The sequence below is a fragment of the Polypterus senegalus genome, chromosome 1 (assembly GCF_016835505.1).
Source record: "Polypterus senegalus isolate Bchr_013 chromosome 1, ASM1683550v1, whole genome shotgun sequence".
In the NCBI taxonomy this organism is placed as follows: Eukaryota; Metazoa; Chordata; class Cladistia; order Polypteriformes; family Polypteridae; genus Polypterus; species Polypterus senegalus.
In genome coordinates, this window is record NC_053154.1 from 309,754,472 (window position 1) to 309,776,762 (window position 22,291).

Sequence of the window (22,291 nt, forward strand, 5' to 3'; positions counted from 1 at the left end):
TTATACGGTAAAATCAAGTCCTGACTTATCAGTGGGAGAACTTATCCGCGAGTATATACAGTAGGTGATATGACAAAAGTAGATAGATATTGTTCGGGTTTAAACTTTAAGTCAGAGACTTGTAGATCATCTAATTCGTGTTGCCATCAGGGAAAAGTAGTGTTTCTTCCCAATGAAGAGGTGAGAATTAAAAGATTTGTTGTTTGCTGAAAGTGAAATCCACATACGCGAGTGGCAGAGACACAAAGTGGCTGGCGCACAGCGCCTGCCTCAGCGAAGCAAGTAAAATCCTAATGAAATCTATTTTAATTTCAGATTATAATGCAACAAAACAGGACAAACACCTAGGGGAATGAATACTTACTTACACAAGGCACTGTAACACAAGGGGAAACACTACACACAAATGGAGAGACAACAAAAAATCATAAATTAAGGGCTAACTGTAAAGTGGAATGTATAAAACTGCATTATGTATAAAAAGTCTAAAAGCATAACCTGACCATACGCAGGTATTTACTACTACAAGCAGCTATTAAGCCAGGCAGTTCTGGATTTGTAGGGTTGATATAAATTTACTGTTTTCTGAAAATGTCAATGTCAAGCTCCTACAGAATTGTTAATCACTGGAAGATCACCTAAAGTCCCGTCCCACAAATTCCACAGTTTGGTGCTACCTTTCAGTATATGCATTTTCCAGAGCAAGCATCTGCAAGCTTTTCGGAACCAAGCAGTGGGCATGTCATCACGAGACTCAGAATGTAAAGCTAATACAGTCTAATATTTTTAAATCCTTACTCTTTTATAAGCAGCGATTGTCTGAGTAAATCGCCAACTGGACCACTGGGAAGATGTTTTTGCATCCATTGTGACTACACAGCATAAAAAGCAGTAATACCTTGACTGTGAATGCATTTGCCACTTTTTTGCTTTTTATCCCTTGAAGTATGGTTGTGTGTGCTTTAATTGTGCCACCCTGACAGAGAATCTTGTTTTTTTTACTGCTAATCATATTTTGTATTAAAAAAATAACATTTCCCCTCAAATTGAATCTACCAAGTATACAAATCTAATTTAATCAGGCAGAAATTGTAGAAGTTTTAAATTATATGATTTAACTAGATTGTCTTCTTTATCTTCTGATCTGAAAATTAAGACAAGAAAACTAGTTAGGAGTATTGCAGTTTGACTTCAAAAAAGAAATTCAGTGCATTAAATATGAAATAATTGGGACTTAAAACCAAACAGGAATAATCTGTAATATCTATGATAATATCATTAATTAAAAAAGAACAAATTGGTATTAGTGGGCTTCTTTCATTAGGGGGTACGATTAAAACTTTTATGAAAACTTGGGTCGCAAATACTTAAAGGTTGAGAAACACCGCCATAGACCATAATGACAGAGTAAATACATGTTTTCAGAAAGTTTTGCAAATTTATAAGAAAAAACAAAAATGGAAATATCTTTACTCATAGAAGCATTCTGGCCATTTGCTGTGACCTTCCAAATTGTGCTCATGCGCCTCCTGTTTGCTTTAATTCTCCTTGAGATGTATCCAGAACTTGATTGCATTCCACCTGTGGCAAACTGAACTGATGGATGTCCATACTAACTCCCCCTGTCGAGCTCAGGTGATGCCTGATAAACTACTTAAATATGCTTTGGAGAAATGCCATCTATCAGCAACTCCATCATGGCACAAGACCCAGAACCTTGTGCATTAACAGTGCATATTCACAAAAATGTTGTGTGCCCCCAATTCTATGCTCACATTGCAATATATAAAAACTAAACATGGTGTAAAGCCACACACATTTTCACAGCAGCCTCAGACCTTGCGTACACATCTTTTCTGCTCGGTTTTGCAAACTGGAGGCACCCAGCATCAAAGCAGTGCTACTGTTTGGTGTGGTCTCCCTTTTTTGAGATTAGCATCAATGATGTGGGTTTATCAAATACCCTGAAATTAATTGCATATCATCTACAAATGCAATTCACTTGATTGTAATCATTTTGTAACACTATAATGGTGAACAAAATGAACAAGCTTTTCCAAATGCCATAGCTTGTTTAGCGTTGTTACTCTCAGTGCACCACTCAGAGTATTTTAACCCCTACATCTGACTGTGGACTCACAGCTCTACAGTGGGTTGTGTCGAGAGTGCAGAGAATTATTGTGATACAGCTTCCAGGTGTAGGAGGACATTTATAGCACACGCTGTGTAAAGAAAGCCACCAGCATCTGCGTGAATTTCTACTCAGCCATGCACACAGTCTATTTCAGCTTATACCATCCGGCAAATGCTTCACAGCCTTTCCTGCAGGGACCTCACACTTCAGAATCAGTTTCGTCCCAAGAGCTCTAAATGCATTCAATTAGTCCATTAAGTGCTCCCGGTAGAACTGTACAATTACCTCACTTTAAACTTGAACTACAACTGTAATATAGCACAACCTTAGCCATTTTATGAACCATCTGCATTATCTGCACTGTATGTACATGTATATTGTACTTATGCTTTCATCTTGTATATTTTTCATCATTATTTATTATATTATTATTATTGCTATTTTATGGTAACATAAATTTATAAAGGATTTTCATTTTGAGTCTCATTGTACCATACAATAACAATAAAGGAATTCAATTCAATTCAATAGAAGAGAGTGCATATTTATAGATGATGACAACTGGCTTTTAAGTCAATTTAGATTTCCAAGAGCTATCATCTTTGAGCTGTGTGCTGTTAGAATACTAGCATGCATACTTGATATCATTTTTATGATAAAATCCACTGAAGTATGCATATTACATTTAACAGATAAACTGTTAACTTCATATAAATAATGCATACTGTTAATAATTAAATATGTCAGGATATGATGGTGCAGAAGTAACAATGAGCTGGTACCCCTTTCAGGGATAGTTCCTGTCACACGCTTAATGTTTGCTAGGACGGGCCCAACCCAATGTTTCGTAAAGGTTTTTAAGAATCGGCACTCTAAGCATACAGCTGATTTTATATTTGTTACAGAGCTCATCGATCTACCTTGGTGAACTGTAAGTGCTATTATTGTGAAATAGAAGCATCAAGGAGCAATAACAGCTCAGCCATGAAGTGGTAAACCATGCAAACTAACAGAGCAGGGTGGCTGCATGAGCTTCATGAAATGGGTTTACTTGGCCGAACAGCTACATACAATTCTAAAATCACTATGTGTAATGCCACGCATCAGCTGGAGTCATGTAAAGCATGCTGCCATTGGATTCTGGTGCAGTGGAAAAGTAATGTGATGACTTATGCTTCACTATCTGTCAATCTGGGTGGACCAATCTGGGTTTGGCAAGATGCCAGGAAAAATCTACTGTCTGGATTGTATAGTAACCACTGTAAAGCTTGGAAAAGAAAGGAAAATGGCAGGGTTTGGGATAGGCTCCTTGGTTCCAGTGAAAGAAGGGTCTTGGTAGCGCAGCAGCAGACAGAGGCATTTTAGACAATTGTATGCTTCCAACTTTGTTGAAGATCCTTTTAGTCCCTACATGAATGTGCTTATGTGGACTGTACCAGGTACATAAAGATATGGAGGAACTTGAGTGGCCTTGACAGAGCCCTGACCTCAACCCTTTTGAACATTTCAAGAACATTATAATATGGAAAAAAGTCTGTAGACACCTGACTATCACACCAATATAAGTTTGGTGAACATTCTCATTCCAAGACCATTGGCATTAATATGGAGTTGGCCTAACAATGTGGCTAAAACAGCTTGCTCTTTTCTTTCCAGAAGTTTTTAAGTGTGTCTGTAGGAAATTTTTCCCATTCGGCCAAAACAGAATTTGTGTGGACAGGTACTGGTGCTGGACAAGAAGACCTTGCTCACAATCTGGATTCTAATTTATTCCAAAGGTGTTCAGTAGGGTTAAGATCAGGACTCTGTGCAGGCCACTCAAGTTCCTCCATGTGGCCTGGCTTTATACACAGAGGCACAATCATGCTGGAACATAAAGAGGACTTCCCAAGCTGAAGTCCACAGTTGTCTAAAATGCATTTGTAAGCCACAGTATTAACAGGACCCTTCACTGGCACCAAAGGGCTTAGCTCCAAACCCTACCATGATCCCTCTTCTACCAGATTTTACACTAGATATTATTAATTTCAGAAGGTAGTAGCATTTTCCTGGCACCCACCAAACACAGATTGGTCCATCAGACAGATAATGAAGTGTGAGTCATCATTCTAAAGAACATGTTTGCACATAGTAATCTTCGGTGCAGCCATTGAAAGCTATGAAGCTCCCAATGCACATGTCTAGTGCTGACTTTGTTTCATTGGCAGAATAGCCCTCTGTTGTGAGCAATGGCACAGATGAAAGACCATTTTCACACACTTCAGCACTCAACAACCTCGCTCTGTGAGTTTGCGTTATGTACCACTTTGTGGCTCCTCGACACTTCTACTTCACAATAATAGCATTTACAGTTGTCCCGAGCCAGATTTCGGAGAACAAAAGTTTCGTATTCTGATGTATGGCATCCAATGACAGTGCAATGTTTAAAGTAACTAAACTCTTTAGTCTGTCAGGAGAGACTGCATGGCTAGGCACTTGATTTTATGCATCAGTTAACAATGCAACACATGAATTTAAACATTTGGAGAGGAATCCACACGCTTTTGGCCATATCCTATATCACACAATTTACAATTGTGTACTGTTATACAGTATATATTGTTCAAGTTATTATAATCAGCTGTACCTTTAATGATAACTTACATCTAAAACTCATCCCACAAGATAGAGTAGAAATGATGAAGAAATGAGGAATGCAACATATTTCTGTGGAATTAAATTCACAGCAGTGTTTCCAGGTTCTTTTCCTAAACTCTTGCTTTTTTCAGTGACTACAGCTTCAGGTTCTATGACACAAAAAAATAAATACATAAATAAATAAAAGACAGGATTGTACATTATACAACATCATTTATAATTATGAAGTACCCCTAAAATATGGAAAACAGTATCATCCCCTGGTAATACACAAATAGTGCATCAATACATCTTACAGTTGCATACAGAAGTGTTTCTCAAAGTGAGGTTCATGATACATATCAAGTAAAGGGTAAGTAATTCATAAATATCACATATACATGATGTATACAGGAGAAAGTAGTGTGAAATGACACCTTTTATTGTTTAACTAAATATATTGCAAATTCAAGCTTTTCAGGCAGCTCAGGCTCCTTCATCAGGCGAGGTGTAACAAAGAAACTGAAAAATACTCTCACTTATACTGGTACAGCTAAGTGATTTTTTTCTTTCATCTTAACAACCTTTGTGTTCAAATGTTAGCAAAATTAGTAAACCTTAGATGAATTAACCCTCAAGGTAGAGAACAATGAACTAATAAAATGTAGAGATAAGATAACCATCACTAGAGAAAGCCCTGTAAGGTCTTTTTGAAGTGCACTGTCTATGAGATAGGCCTCTGATGTAGTCAGCTGGTCAATCAGTCTGTTAGTCCACATATCTGCTCACAAGACTCTTGTCTCTATTCAGACCATTTTGTAGAGTGTTGAATTTAAGTGTAAGTTTGTATTCCCATTCTCTCCACTCCTTTTGGGTCTTTAAGTTACCCATAAGCACAGTGACCCTCAGATCCTTTATGCTGTGGCCATTACTGTTACCTGTGCACATATCTACACGACAGATCAGGTGGTTATACCACATTGCCAGCAGGAGCATAAAATAAAGGGTCTGTTCACATGCAAATCTGCTAATGTGGTCTACCTAATCATGTGCATAAGGTGCCCCAACACTGGACAGTATGTAGGGGAAACTGGTCAGACACTGCACCAGTGAATGAACTCACATAGATTTCATATTAATCAGAACAGTATTGACCTTCCAGTGGCAGCACACTTTAACAGTAATGGCCACAGCATAAAGGATCTGAGGCTCACTGTGCTTATGGATAACTTCAAGACCCAACATGAGCAGAGAGAATGGGAATACAAACTTATGCTTAAATTCAATACCTTCCTTGAAAGCTTGCATTTGTAACCTAACCTTTAGTTAGCCAATAAAAGGTGTCATTTCATCCTACTTTCTCCTGTATCAATCTATGGCTAACATGGTACAACACTCTACTGCTATGGATATACTTGATGTACTAATGGTCTGGTTATTCTCTTCCCCTTTGTATTTTAAACAATTTCCACAAGATATTAAACTTGAATGCAAAATAATGACCTTTATTAAACTAACCAAAGCAGCATTAAAAAACAAAGACTCTTTCCAGATAGCGCAACAGCATCAGCCTGTCCCGCAAACCCTGTTTTCCGACAGTCAATCAAAATCTGACTAGCTGTCATTATGCGTCTCTCTGACTTCTACATCAGCTTTTAAACAACAATACAGTCATTTAAAAGCTTGACCTTTTTAACACAGTTTGAGACCCTCTGAGTCCCAGTCACTCCCACGTTCTGAGCCAATAAAAATGATTGTGAAGTCTTGAATCACTCATTTTGCATATCTAACTGTCAATCACTTATGACTCTGTTAAGTTCAGTCACACAGAAGCTAATTGGTTAGACTGGAGAAAAAAGAAAACTTTTAAGTAACAGATAGATTTGTGGGTCAAGTGTCTATTTTGTGAAGTGAGAAAAAGTTACGTTCATCTAAAAAGGAAAATATGATGATAATTACAGAGAGTTTGGCTTTGTGAGTCCTCATTTTCAGCACTAACCGCTATCAAGACAAAGTACAGGGCATGGCTGCCTATCAGCCATCACTTTTAGAACTGAGAAGCTATGCAGACAAAGAGAGAAGCACATCCATCTCACAGATTTACTAGGAACACGACTGAATATGCAAAAATGTGGTGTAGTGCATTTCTAAATCTAAACAATCAAAAAAAGGTCTTTTACTTTCATACAAATGATGAAGCACAAAGTGCTTTACAAGATGAAGAAAGAAAAAAGAAAAAATATAAAAATTAAATTAAATAAAAACTTAATTAAATTAAAAACAAACTGTAACATAAACAAAATTAACTTTGTTTAAAAGTGATAGTATGCATCAAATAAAAATAAATTCTGACCCATATTTTCTCGAAAGCTTTCTCTGAAATTGAATAAAAATGTATCTTCAACACAAAAAAAGTTACTTCTCACATGTTACAAGATATTTTCACGTGTCATGAGATATTTTTGTGTGATAACAAGAAATTGTCAGTCAGTCATTGTCCAACCTGCTATATCCCAACTACAGGGTCAAGGTGGTCTGCTGGAGCCAATCCCAGCCAACACAGGGTGCAAGGCAGGAAACAAACCCCAGGCAGGGCACCAGCCCGCCGCAGAGCACACACACACCAAGCACACACTAGGGACAATTTAGAATCGCCAGTGCACCTAACCTGCATGTCTTTGGACTGTGGGAGGAAACCCACACAGACATGGGGAGAACATGCAAAGTCCACTCGGGAAGTGAACCCAGGTCTCCTTACTGCGAGGCAGCAGCACTACCACTGTGCCACCGTGCCACCCAACAAGAATTTTTTTTTTTTTTTGGTCATATTCATTTAGGGGTTTGTGAGAACCACAGAATTTGGTCATAGCTTAAAATATGAACCCCACCTATTGAGTCTGAGGCAACTCCTTGACCAGATCCATTAGGTTGTTTCCATTGATGGCTCAGAGAGCTTCATTTAAAAATTAAGATTTACTGTACGTCTTCCTTTGTTCCTCTGAGACACACTCTCCATTTTATCTGTAAAACTGTAAAACTGAATCTATTTCAACTTCTTCTTCCCCCCAAACACATCACCAAGGCATTTACTATATTTCAGTATGTTACTTGGACAAAAATAAAGTCAGTGGTTTCTTCTCAGATTCTTGATAACAATGCACCACGTGTTCATACACTTGATACTTTTCATACTGTAGAAGATGTGGATTTTCCACAATTGCCCTCAATTTATGATCCAGTCTATCAATGGCAATGGACTCAGAAAGTCTTCAGACCCCTTCACTTTTTTCATATTTTTGTTATGTCGCTGACTTGTGCCAAAATCATTTACATTCTTTTTTTTTTTTCAAGCAACCCTTAATACCCCCAAATGACAAAGCAAAAGCCAGATTTTAGAATGTTTTGAAAAGTGGAAAGAAATAAAAAAATGAAATATCCCATTGACACAAGTTTATCAAGTATTTAGTCATTACTTTGTTGAGGCCCCATTGGCAGTGACTACAACTCGGAGTCTTCTTGGGTTTGATGAGACAAGCTTTGCATATCTGGATTGAAGAATTTTCTGACATTCATCTCTGTGGATTTCTTAAGCTATGTCAGGTTGGAATCCAGACCACAGCTGTTTCCAGGTTGTTCCAGCTATATTAGATTGGGTTTAAGTCTGGGCTCTCACCGGGCCACTCAAGGATATTCCCAGAGCTGTCCTGGAGTCACTCCTGTATTGTCTTTAGCTTGTGCTTAGGGTCATTGTTCTATTGGAACCCCAGTCTCAAGTCCATACTTTTCTGGAGCAGGTTTTCTTTAAGGATATCTCTCTTCTTTTCTCAGTTAGGCATTCCCTCAATGCTGATTTATCTCCCAGTCTCTGCCACTAAAAAACAACCGCACAGCATGATGCTGCCACCTCCATGTTCCACAGTTGGAATTTGCATTTTTCTTGGGATAAGATGTGCCTGGTTTCCTCCAGACATGACTCTAATCTTGGTTTCATCAGTCCAGAGAATCTTTTAATCATAGTCTGAGTGCCCTGTAGATGCCTTTTTGCAATTTCCAAGCAAGTATCTTTTACTGAGGAGAAGCCTCTGTTTGGCCACTCTTCATAAAACCCGGATTGTCCTTCTGAATGTTTATCTTATCTCCACACAGGTTCTCTTTAATCATTTAGAGCAAGAGTTCCTAAACGCTTTTCGGCTGCAGACCCCTTAACCAAAAAATTTTAAAACCATCGACCCCTTAGTGAATTTACTTTACTTACTCAATTTAATAAATTAGTACAGTACTCGATATTAAATATTTCACTAGATATCAAACTTTTCATTTTAATCACTTGTAATTAATGATTGAAAAAGATAAAAGGACTACGGAATATGGCATTATTTTGTCCAACATTTAATATCGAAACCTGCACTAACGAAAATTAAAGCAAAAAAATACGTTTTTTTTACATTTTTGACATTTATGAAATAAATATGTAAATTAAGAATAAGTACAAATAGTCCAAGCTGTACTGTCTGCATTTCTTTTTTGGTTCAGTCATATTATTATCTGAAGAAATATAAACTTTTATTAATAAACAATTTTGACAGCCCCTGTGATAAAAAATAAATAAATAAAGTATGTATGTATAAGTACTTTTGTTCATACTCGAATAAATAAACTGTGTCCTCTTATTTTCTTTTTCGTACTACTGCTCCTCAATAAATAATTATATTCAGAGTTCAAATCATAAATAAGTACATGTCACATCAAACAAACCAATTTATAGTGTTTTATGAAAGCATGACCGTACAAGACAGAGAGATTCTGCTAATATCGAATATCCGTCATCTCATCTCACCGCGAACGTATCAAAGCAAGTGCGGGCATGAAAAACCGTTGTATGTCCGCACTTGCTTTGATACGTTCGATAAGACAATGCACAGACATGTTTATGCTACATGTATTTTCATGCATTCTTATGTGTGACTCTTTTAATGACACATTTTACCTTTTCGTTCCCAAGTTTGGTATGTAATGTGTTTTTATCAAAAAGTGTTTTTTGAATTATTTTACTTCTTAATTAGGTACCTATTGGAATCATAGATGTTTTGAAGTAACAAACAAATAGCAGTAGTAAGGGGGTCTATTTTTGCTGTTGTCGACCCTCAAATTTTTTTATTGGAACTATCGACCCCTAGAAAGTTCAAATTGACTGTAGGGGGTTAATATCAACCACTTTGGGAACTCTTGATTTAGAGTAAGCCTAAGGTTCTTGGTCACCACTCTTACCAAGGCCCCTATTCTTAGATTACGCAGTTTACTCAGGTGGCCAGCTTTAGAACAAACTGTGATTGCTCCAAACTTCTTCCATTTAAGAAATATGAAGGTCACTGCGCTCTTGTGAACATTTATTGCTGTAGGCATTTCCTTAGATCTCTGACTCGACAAAATCCTGTCTCTAAACTCTGCGGGCAATTGGTTTGACCTCATGTCTTTACTGTTAGCTGTGGGACCACATATTGACCGATGTATGCCTTATGTATTCCAGTCCAATTTACTGAAATGTCCACGGGTGGACTACAAACAAGTTGTAGAAACATCTCCATGGCAGTCAATATAATGGGTGGCACATATGTCAAATTTAATGTGTCATAGCAATACTTCTGTCAACTTGATATTTCAAGATTTTTTTTTTTTTTTTTGTTAATAAATTTGAAAAAAATCCTAAAATCCAGATTTCACTTTATCATTCTGGGGTTTTAAGTGTTGCTTGATATGAGGAAAAATTATTTTAGTACAAGACTGCAGCATAACAAAATGTGGAAAGAAGTGAAGGGATCCAAATACTTTCTAAATTGACTGTATGTTGGATTTTATTGAAGGATGTAATTTTAACTGGTCTATACATTTTTGAGACACTAAATACATTTTGTTAGTGTTCTCTAACAGTAGTTAGTTAACAGACTTGTTAAAAGAATAGGTGGAATCAACTGGGTGATCTGGGTTACCTTGTGCATCCTAACATTTTGTGACGTGCACGCAGCCTCGCCGTGCTACATGTCCTGCTTCAACAGCGCCTTTGCAGCCCCTTCACACAGTAGAGTGTCCATCGGCCATAGAAAACTCATCACCGTGACAAGTTCACTCACAGCTTTCCATGTAGAACATCCCTCTGCCAGTGACCGATTAATGATACGGGGGGTTAATTTAATTCAGCCAATGACCTGGCCCAATTTCTCTTTGTCCCCTCTCCTCCAGGACGATCCAATCCCGATAGCAGATCAGCAGCCGTGGTCCCAACCTGAAGAGGAGGATTATCAGTACCTATACTGAAGCCGGGAGCCAAGGCAGAATGACTATTGAAGTCAGTACATGCCTGGAGTGTTTGTGTGCCACAGAGTGATATCTCCCACTTCAATAAATGTGCTTGCTGTTCCTGTTTGAAGGCTGTTAATAAAGCTGATCGTTCTGAAGATTGAGACCCAGCCTCATGTTTTTGGGTGTAAGAGGGTGTCTCAATATCACAATTTGTACTAAAATAAATCCTAAAAATCAATCAATAATAATATAATTATTTTTACAGCTTCAACAAATGTAAACATGCTAATAATTACCAAATACACTAATTAAATCTGTCTTATTTTAACGTGCATATTTTTTGTACAGTATTTTTTCTCTTTGCATGTCTGAACTTGTTGGCAAAACAGACCTTCTGTAGTCAGTACAGCATGCCTGTGCTTGATACTCAAAAGTCCTGCACGTACAAACAGTGGCATGGCAGTCTGAGCAACTCTTTATAACTCCGTACAAAATATTTAAGGAAAAATGTGATGTCTGTTTCTTTTATTAACTCTTTGAGGGCTGAATATTTTTTTCCAAAAAACGTAGTTTTCTGTAAAGCACACAAAGCAATGGTTTCACACATAAGTCAATATAAAATATCTGTTGCTATGTGCTGTGGCTGCTGTTGGTGCATGTTCAGCATGTCTGGCGGCAGCGGCTGCGTGGGGGCACCTCAATGGTCATTAGGAATGCATGGTGGGCCAGCTGCCTGACTGTCTATGCACAGCAGGTGGGTGGCGGTGGAAGTTACAGTGTGACACAATATGGTTTGTACCTCTTGTCATTGTAAGTGGTGGTCCTCCCAGGCAAATACTGCTATAGCCACATCAGCTACATGAAAGTGTTCAGCACCACGATCAGCTGGAGACTGATCAGATGATGCTGCTACCTCACTTTCTTTTTTGATATCCATCTCCAGATCACTTGCTTCAAACTCAGAGTCCGACAAGTCAGAGTCCTATTCAACGAAATTACGAAAAACGTCCATGGAATATTTTGCTTTGCACATTCACTTTAGTCTCTCGCCAGATGTAGGTACCATTTTAGAGGTTGTTTGCTATTCACTACTCATGCATATGTAGGGAATTGAGGTTAAATCAACAAAGTCATGTAACTTTCCTTCTAGCAAAGAGAGTCAAACTAAAACATAAGAGTAAGTTTTGTTGCAGTTTACAGCTGATTACCATCCTCTACTCCTGAATTTTGACAAAAGTGGACATCAGCCCTGAAAGAGTTAAGTCAATAAAATATTAAAAATGCTCCAACTTTCACAACCGATAATCCAATCCGCAAACCCAAATACAGTAGACCCCTGTGAAGTCACAGTTCAGAGCTCATGGCCTCAGTCATTCACAGATTTTTCCTTATAACCTAACTAATAATTGTTAGCAGAAACCGCAAATATACTCCGCAATTTTTATGGCTTTTTTCGTGGCAATACTGCACTGTAGAGAGAACAGGAAGCAACTGTAGATGAAAATGTGGCTTGGGATAGTGAAAGTAGCCAATAGAATTTGAAACTGCAACTCCCAGCAGTTCCTGCAGTGGCTCTAATTGGTCTTCTGCTAAGGATGCTGGGGCTGTTGGGGTCAAGGGTTGTCAGTCGGCTTTTAAAAAGGGGGCCGGTGACCATAAGCAAAACAAAAGTTTTTGTACTTTGTGTTACAAGTTCCTGTCTGCCTGCCTTCTGTTGGGTTACCTGAACTTATTCATTTTGTCCTGGATCGTTTTGTGCGTCTGGATTGTCTATCTGTCAGCCTGTGTACATGAGGACTGTAAGTGGATTCATGGCCATCTTGCAAAGAAAGGAGCGCTCCTGAACAAGTCCACCCATCGTCACCATTTCAGGAACTACCGGTAGGACTATCTTTACATTCCCATTCAACGTGCTGATCTCTGGACTATCAATTTTCATCATTACATTTCATCTATTGCCGTTTTTCATGATTTACTGTGTGTATTTTCTTTTTGCTTTGTTGTATTTAATGTGTAGTCGCCGTAAGGGGAACAGGGGTGGTATTGTTGTTTTCATTACATTCTTTAATTGCTGTTTGATTACCGGTTTGCTTTTTTTTGTCTCTGTTTGTGAGTACTTGCGGGTCAGGTCAAGGCTGGGTGCGTCGCTGGAATCTCCACCATAAAAATAAATACTGTAAATCGAAATCTTCGACGGTGTGAATCTTAGCGGCACCGGACACAGTGTTATTCATTTCACCTTGCTGCTGATTGACTATGAAGCATCTCCAGCGGAGTGTTCTTGTGTTTTCTGTTTTGTTCCTCTTAACCCTTAAACCGCCACAACCAGCTATAGTGGTTTCCCAGTGCCATTTGCAAGAACGCAGGAGCTGATCAGTCACTGCTGTACATTCGTTGAGCAGCCAGCTCATTACCACTGTCAGCCCCTTGTAGGCAGGAGAAGACACGGATACTCCTCAAAAAACCCTCTTAAAAAACGCTGATAGACTACATTCACATTGCTCCCTTACTTGCTAGGCTTACTTGCGGCTGCTCTGTCGAGTGATATGCTTCTCGTGTGACGATATGCTTACTTAAAAGCCTGAACATCACCTGTCCTTTTTGGCCGATTGCTTTGATTCTCTCTCCTCCCCCAGACATCCTCTGCTCCTGTTGTGGGTCCCGCTTCCATTGTGTTCCCATATTATGTTTGTCTATTCTTTTAAATGAGAACTAACTGCATACTGAGCTCATTTTACTTCTGAAAGAGACATGTTTGTTTGAAGTGTTTAAATAAAGTTCCTGTCTCTACAGTCTCCTGTGTTTCTGTGCAATTCTGTGACCCAAGCGTGGCACCCTGCAGCCTCACTGTTCCTGGAATTGAGCCACTGCACTGGACTAGCCTGCCAGCATCAGCGCTTACCTCTGTGTGTTTGAGTGCAGCCAGTTCAAGTGCAGTTGGCTCGGTGATTTACTGAGTTTCGTCCATGGCGTACAGATGCACTTTGTACATATTGTTCCAGTAGTTTTTAAAATAGTTTTTACAGTTCATTAGCAGTGTGTAAAATGACCAGTGTTGCAGTAATTTTGATGCTCTGCATGAAAAAAAATGTGTTCCATTAAAATTTCACTTTTTCTTTGTAAATTGTGATGTTTACTTAAAGTGCAGCAAAAAAGTATTTGGTGTCCAGGGATGCATCAACCCTCAAGTATATGGCAGTTTAAGGGTTAAAGCCCCAAGATGTCGTTGAAACGAGCTGCACCATCTAAGGTTTCTGGTAATGAAAACGCGCTTGCATGAATTGCAACACATACAGCAGTAACATCGCTATTTTACTTTCTAGCACTGCGGGAGACATAGCGGTACAGTGTACAAGTTTACCTTTACATTCTTTTTTTTTTTAGATAATGTATTAAGCTGAGTCTGAAATTACATTAAAGTGTGTTGGGGGCATATTTAGGGTTTAAACTATAAAAATAGGCATTTTTTTAACCACATCCAAAATCCACGGTTTTTCACAATTCGCAGGTGCTCTACGAACATAACCCCCGTGAAATCTGGGGGTGTACTGTACCCTCAAATGTTATGCCATGCGTACATTTTCAAAAACTTAAGAATTTAATTTTGCCATGATTACAATAAGTAGATAAGCATGCATCTCTTCTCAGATTATTAATTTGCTCCCAGGTGAGAGGAAGACTTGCTTTTACTGAGTTTAGAGCCCGAGTGACACTTGGGACCAATGCTTTTATTGCTCATTATACAACCCAAGTGATGCGCAGGTCTAACCTCAAGAGGTTAACTCTTCTTTTGTATTGTGTAAAGCACTTTGAGCAGCATTCCTGATAGATAGATAGATAGATAGATAGATAGATAGATAGATAGATAGATAGATAGATAGATAGATAGATAGATAGATAGATAGATTATTAATCCCAACGGGAAATTCATAATTATAAGGAAATTTTATCCTTTATCCTTATCTGCACATGGAGAGTTGTTTCAAGCAAAGAGAATTACTAGTTTGAAAAAAGTAGACCAACCGGTTGTCTTCAGATATAAGCTACCCCTGTGGCTATCACCAAAGCAGGTGCTCGCTTACTGTGCTGCTTCCTATTGTTGACGTCTGTTCTCAGCTGCTAACCCCTGTGAGAATATGGCAATCACCCATGCAAAGGGCTCTTACCAGTACATAAAAACAATACTATTATAAAGCAAAATTAATAAAAATACAGTAAAACCAGTGCTAGAAAAAACAGGAAAAGTATTTGAAAAGAGTCTTATTGAAAGATACCTATTTATAAATACAGATGATGGAAGATGAGTCTTTTCAAGTTTGGGTGCATATCCACTTTAGATTTTCTGTTCAGACCGCCGAGGTCTCGCCAACTTTTTTCTAAATAGAGACATCTCGTCTGGGTGACGATCTTTTGACTCCTGTTTCTGTGCTCAGCAAGCATACCACTTAAAAAGCCCTTTTTCATGTAGACTTTGCAAGAATTACATAAATAATCATTAATCCTATTGCATTAATGTTTTTTCTGAGGTTGATATTACCTTTCATCCTTATTGCATCAGGCTAATGAGAAAAGTTAGTTCTGCACATTATAAAGAAATGAACCAAAGGATACAGATTAAAAGTCTGTTCAAACATCAAATAAAGATGCAGAATAGCAAATAAAGATTTCAACTGGTTAAATAATGAATTGGTACAGCATTCAGGTATGTCTGAAATAGATGTAGAGTTTAAATCAATGTTTAGCACTTGAGTTTATGGTTTGTTTCACGTTAGTTCCAATAGGCATATTTTGAGGGAAAAAAAAAAAAGTTATGTCTAGGTTCTAAGTAATGGCTGTTTAATCAGTGTTAGCTCACACAGTTAAGATTTTGACTTGTTTGTATCTTTGTTAAAGTTTTTGTTTCACAGTTTTTTTGTTTAATTCTTTCTCCTGGAGATATCTTAGAATGGGATGTAAATGAGTCTAAACCTCTACATACAAAATGGGAATAAAATAGGCCAGAAGGAGTGAACAACAAACAGCGAGTCACTGAGGGAGGAGTGATGCAAATACATGCACATGGAGGCTGCAGGTTGATAGTCACAATAGTGCATTGTGGTCAGTAAGTTTTTTTTTTCTGTTTTGTTTTAAGAGTTTTATTTATGAATGGTAAGAAAGCAATGAAGTCACTAAGCAAGGAGAGCTTTAATTTACCATATTATTACTGGACCAAGTAAAAGGCCAGTCAGTCATTATCCAACCTGCTATATCCTAACACAGGGTCACAGGGGTCTGCTGGAGCCAATCCCAGCAAACACAGGGCAGGAACCAATCCCTGGGCAGGGTGCCAGCCCACCACAGGGCACACACACATGGGACAATTTAGGATCGCCAATGCACCTAACCTGCATGTCTTTGGACTGTGGGAGGAAACCCACGCAGACACGGGGAGAACATGCAAACTCCATGCAGGGAGGACCTGGGAAGCGAACTCGGGTCTCCTTACTGTGAGGCAGCAGCGCTACCACTGCGCCACCGTGCCATCCCTAAGTAAAAGGTGTTTTCATTAAATGATAATAAATTGTATGTTAAAAGTCTTTGACCTAGTTACATATTCTCACTGACACAATTCATGACAATGGCTGGTAAAAGTACACACTCTCTTAGTTTTGTGCCTTCCACCTCTTTAATGGGACATTGCTGGTATATCTGATTGGCCCTTCACACTGTTCTTTCTCTCCCTCTAGCACTCACCCTGATTCAGCAAGGATAAACTGCAGCTCCTGTATGAGTCTATTTATCCTTGTCACAGAAGACTGAGGTTCTTACCCAGCCAAGACACCTGGAAGGACCAGAAGGTGGCATTTATGTCCTCTGGGCCATGAAGGGGCAACCACCCTGGATTAGGAGAGGACCACAGGAGAGGAGCAAGGAGGGACCAGTGGCCACCACAAGCCTCATGGAACCCGGGAAACATTTACTTCTGCCGCACCTGGGAAGATGGAGGAAGATCCTTCCAGGGATGCCCGGAGTGCTTCCGGTGCAAAGGGCAGCACTTCCGCAACACAAGGAAGTGCTGCCGTAAGGACGTCATCAAGCACCTGGAGCACATCCAGGTAGGAATAAAAGGGGCCGCCTCCCTACAATCTAGGAGCTGGAGTCGGGAGTGGGAGCAGGATGAAGCTCCCATAAGGAGAGGAAAGGCAGCCATGGACATCGAAAAGAAGCTCGGAAGAGGGGTGATTGGTGCTGGGAGCACTGTGTGTTGTGTAAGGGACTGTGTATTTGGTGCTTAATAAAGGTGTGGTTTTATAAAGGTGTGGTTTCTGACTGGTGGTGTCCGGGCGTGTCTCACATCTTCTTTCTGAAAGTCTCTACCAATTGTGTTCAATGTTCTTGAGGTCTGTGGAATGCAGGGTCTCACTCCCTACAACCTTCTAATGAGTTACTGTAACTCAAGTATTTAGCCCCGCAGAAGGCCACAATACAGTGGTGTGAAAAACTATTTGCCCCCTTCCTGATTTCTTATTCTTTTGCATGTTTGTCACACAAAATGTTTCTGATCATCAAACACATTTAACCATTAGTCAAATATAACACAAGTAAACACAAAATGCAGTTTTAAATGATGGTTTTATTATTTAGGGAGAAAAAATCCAAACCTACATGGCCCTGTGTGAAAAAGTAATTGCCCCTTGTTCAAAAATAACCTAACTGTGGTGTATCACACCTGAGTTCAATTTCCGTTGCCACCCCCAGGCCTGATTACTGCCACACCTGTTTCAATCAAGAAATCACTTAAATTGGAGCTGCCTGACACAGAGAAGTAGACCAAACGCACCTCAAAAGCTAGACATCATGCCAAGGTCCAAAGAAATTCAGGAACAAATGAGAACAGAAGTAATTGAGATCTATCAGTCTGGTAAAGGTTATAAAGCCATTTCAAAAGCTTTGGGACTCCAGCGAACCACAGTGAGAGCCATTATCCACAAATGGCAAAAACATGGAACAGTGGTGAACCTTCCCAGGAGTGGCCGGCCGACCAAAAATACCCCAAGAGCGCAGAGACCAACTCATCCGAGAGGTCACAAAGACCCCAGGACAACGTCTAAAGAACTGCAGGCCTCACTTGCCTCAATTAAGGTCAGTGTTCACGACTCCACCATAAGAAAGAGACTGGCCTGCAAAAACGGCCTGCATGGCAGATTTCCAAGACGCAAACCACTTTTAAGCAAAAAGAACATCAGGGCTCGTCTCAATTTTGCTAAGAAACATCTCAATGATTGCCAAGACTTTTGGGAAAATACCTTGTGGACTGATGAGACAAAAGTTGAACTTTTTGGAAGGCAAATGTCCCGTTACATCTGGCGTAAAAGGAACACAGCATTTCAGAAAAGAACATCATACCAACAGTAAAATATGGTGGTGGTAGTGTGATGGTCTGGGGTTGTTTTGCTGCTTCAGGACCTGGAAGGCTTGCTGTGATAGATGGAACCATGAATTCTACTGTCTACCAAAAAATCTTGAAGGAGAATGTCCGCCATCTGTTCGTCAACTCAAGCTGAAGCGATCTTGAGTGCTGCAACAGGACAATGACCCAAAACACACCAGCAAATCCACCTCTGAATGGCTGAAGAAAAACAAAATGAAGACTTTGGAGTGGCCTAGTCAAAGTCCTGACCTGAATCCAATTGAGATGCTATGGCATGACCTTAAAAAGGCGGTTCATGCTAGAAAACCCTCAGATAAAGCTGAATTACAACAATTCTGCAAAGATGAGTGGGCCAAAATTCCTCCAGAGCGCTGTAAAAGACTCCTTGCAAGTTATTGCAAACGCTTGATTGCAGTTATTGCTGCTAAGGGTGGCTCAACCAGTTATTAGGTTCAGGGGGCAATTACTTTTCACACAGGGCCATGTAGGTTTGGATTTTTTTTCTCCCTAAATAATAAAAACCATCATTTAAAAACTGCATTTTGTGTTTACTTGTGTTATATTTGACTAATGGTTAAATGTGTTTGATGATCAGAAACACTTTTTGTGACAAACATGCAAAAGAAGAAGAAATCAGGAAGGGGGCAAATAGTTTTTCACACCACTGTATGATAGTATTTTAAGATTAACTGAGTGCTGTGTCCACACAGACTGTCATCTAGAAGGGTGTCACATGGAATTTCCAGCCTCTGCATTAACACCTGCCTTTGTGATTTCTTCAAGGACATATTCTGTGAACACATGGTGCTCAGTCAGTCTTAAACTGCCAACAACTTCTTCATCGTTGTAACCATTTTGAAACAACTGAGCTTTCCAACATATTGTGTATCCATCCCAAAATAGCATCAAGTACGTTTTCCATCTTTTAAGTGCGTCCACGTTAGTTGGAATGGACGTAGTGCTATCAAGTCTTTAGCAGCCTACCACCTATGATTAGGGAAATGTATTTAACAGTAAACAATTAACCAATAGGAACAGGTTCAGCTGGGCTGCCTTTGTCTTGATTGACATGTGATGAAACTATCATGAAAGCCGGTATTTTGACATAAAGAGTGCTTTCATTAAATGAGCCATTTGGAAATGGAAAAGTCATGTTGTGAAATAACAACGGTCTTTAAAAAGAAGACCTTTCTGAACTGTATTAATAATAAAATAAATTACTTTTTATAAAAAATAGCTAATTTTATTTAATTTTGTATTTTTTCACAATTTATTGACATTTATACTGTATATATTGGTGTACTTTTTCATGTGATTATTTCATATTTGCCATTTTATTTATTTCATTATGATACAAATGATATTCCATAGCAACCTTGAGTTAAAATCATGTAAATTAGTTTTTCCCCACATCAAGCAACCTTCAATACCCAAGAAAGACTGGAATAGCCCATTGATGTTTGTCAGCCATTCTGGCCTGAGGTCTTCTGGATCTGACTCTACAAGCTTCACGCTGCAATCTTTGGAGATTTTCTGCCATTCTCCTCTGTACATCCACTCAAGCTCTGCCAGGTAGGATGGAGATTGTCAGCTGGACAGCTACTTTCAGTTCTTCAGTTCAGTTTTAAGAGATTTTCAATTAGGTTCAAGCCCAGCATTGGGCTTAGTAACTCAGTTGTCCATAAACCATTCCTGTGTATTTGTTTTGCTTTGAACCATGGTCCAGAGCACTTTGTATGAAGTTTTCATTGAGCATATCTCCATACTTTGTTCTGTTCAGCTTTCCCTCAAACATGACTAGTCTCCTGGTTCCCATCATGCTTCACCACTGGAATAGGATTCTGCAGGTTATTGTTATTTCCACCAGCCATGATGCTAATCTTCATCAAATCAAAGAATCTTCTTACTCACAGCCAGAGAGTCCTTACCTGTGTCTTTTACTTAAAAAAGATTTCTGTTTTGCCACTCTATGATAAAGCACAGACCAGTAGAATGCTGCAGTGATGGCTGTCCTTCTGGAAGTTTCTCACATCGCTACACAGGTTCTCAGGCACTCAATCAGAATGATTTTTGGATTTTGGTCACCTCACCTACCAATGTCCTTCTCTCCAGATTGTTCAGTTTGATCAAGCAGCCAGGTTTGGGAAGAGTTGGTTTGTTCTGTTTGGTTGTTCCAAACTTCTTCTAAATAAGAACTGTGGAGGCCACTCTGCTCTTGAGAACCCCATAAGAGCTGCATCCTTTCCCATATCTGTGCTTCAACACAATCCTGTCAGGCAACAATTCTTTCGAAATCATGGCTTGGTTTTTGCTCAACTGTGAGATCTTCCAAAGATAGGTGTGCGCCTTACCTAATGAGTCCAAACAACTAAATTGACCATGGGTGGATTCCAAACAAGGTGTAGAAACATCTCCATGATGATCAATAGAATGGGGTACAAATGAGCCAAAGCAAAGGGTCTGAAAATTTGTGTTAACGTGATATTTCAGTTTTTTAGTTTTAATAAATGTTCAAAAACTCCTAAAATTCTGCTTTTGATTTATTATTCTGGGGTACTGAGTGTTGATTGATTAGGGAAAGATGAATTTAAAATGATTTAAGCTTAAGGCTGCAACAAAATATGAAAAAAATGGAGTCTGAATACCTTCTGAATCCATTGTAAGTATTCCTTGCCATGCCTCACTATCAGACATTTAGATCGCTGAACTTCTCTTAAAATACTGTAAGTATTAAAGAGTACACTTTATGGATACAGATCTGGAACATTGTAATGATGACAGAGTAGGCCACACAAAAGAACTTAGTCCAAATGCATGTCATGGGACATTGTGGAACATGTTTTTATCCATCCATGGTTTTTATAGATACCTTTTTCATTTACAATGCTGTTTTCTAAAGCATGTTTTCCAAAATTCATGAAAGCTTTACTTACATATATACAATACATACAAGCAAGCATTGGAGTCTGATTTCCCAACACTTACTTGTCAAATTCTGCAGCCCTTGCCTGGCTGCACAGCATTGCGCTACTTACCTTTAACAGTGAGCTTGACATCCTGTGCTAGTTGACCTGGAGGCAGGTAGCACATATAATTCCCTTCGTCTGTTTTTGAATATTTAACAACGCCAGTGAAAAATTTCCTTTAGCTATTTGTTCATTGTTTAACAAATAACGGTCTGGATATTCATGGACAATGTTGTTTTTCCCAGATGAGAACCTAACCACGTTAATATTTGGCATCTTTTTCCATGCAAAACTGACAGTTTGCACATCTAGTGGCTTTGGTGCACTGACAACACAAGGGAGGAGCACATTGTTTCCAGAAATTCCAACAATGTTTTCAGGTAGCACTTAAAAAGAAAAAGAAAGAAAAAAAAAAAATTAGCTCTCTCCGCATTCTGTTTTATGAAGTAACAGCCTGTGCTACCTATCTAATCAACTCAAGTTAAAATCTAAGTAATCAACATAGACCTCAGCATAGTCAACATTAACATTTGCAGTGCACCATCTATTGGGATGCAATTTTCAATGCATTTAATAATAAAATGTACTGAATTTGTCATTCCAACAGATGGAATATATGGTAAATGGGTTATGCTGTCACCTTTAAAGCAAAGTGGCATCAGAAGGTGAACACAAGCGCACACACAGACACACACATTAGTGTCATTGTAGCTTCACCAAATCCCCAAACGTTCATGTCTTTGGATGGAAAACTGAGCACACTGTGGAAACCCACTAGGAAAAACATGCAAACTCTAGACAGGGATCACAAGGAACGTGACTCCATGCAAGATTGCAGTGCTACCGCTCTGCCACCATGCCACTCCA

At 39.0% G+C, this 22,291-nt stretch overlaps 1 long non-coding RNA gene across 1 annotated transcript; it reads right to left on the minus strand.

Annotated features, from left to right (window-relative positions):
- Positions 1-21,807, minus strand: LOC120514880. Its single transcript, XR_005630532.1, has 3 exons — positions 21,494-21,807; positions 4,778-4,920; positions 1-1,144 (listed from the first exon to the last, which is right to left on the minus strand). It is a non-coding gene; the product is annotated as an uncharacterized LOC120514880 (long non-coding RNA).
- Between the last annotated feature and the right edge of the window lie 484 nt (positions 21,808-22,291).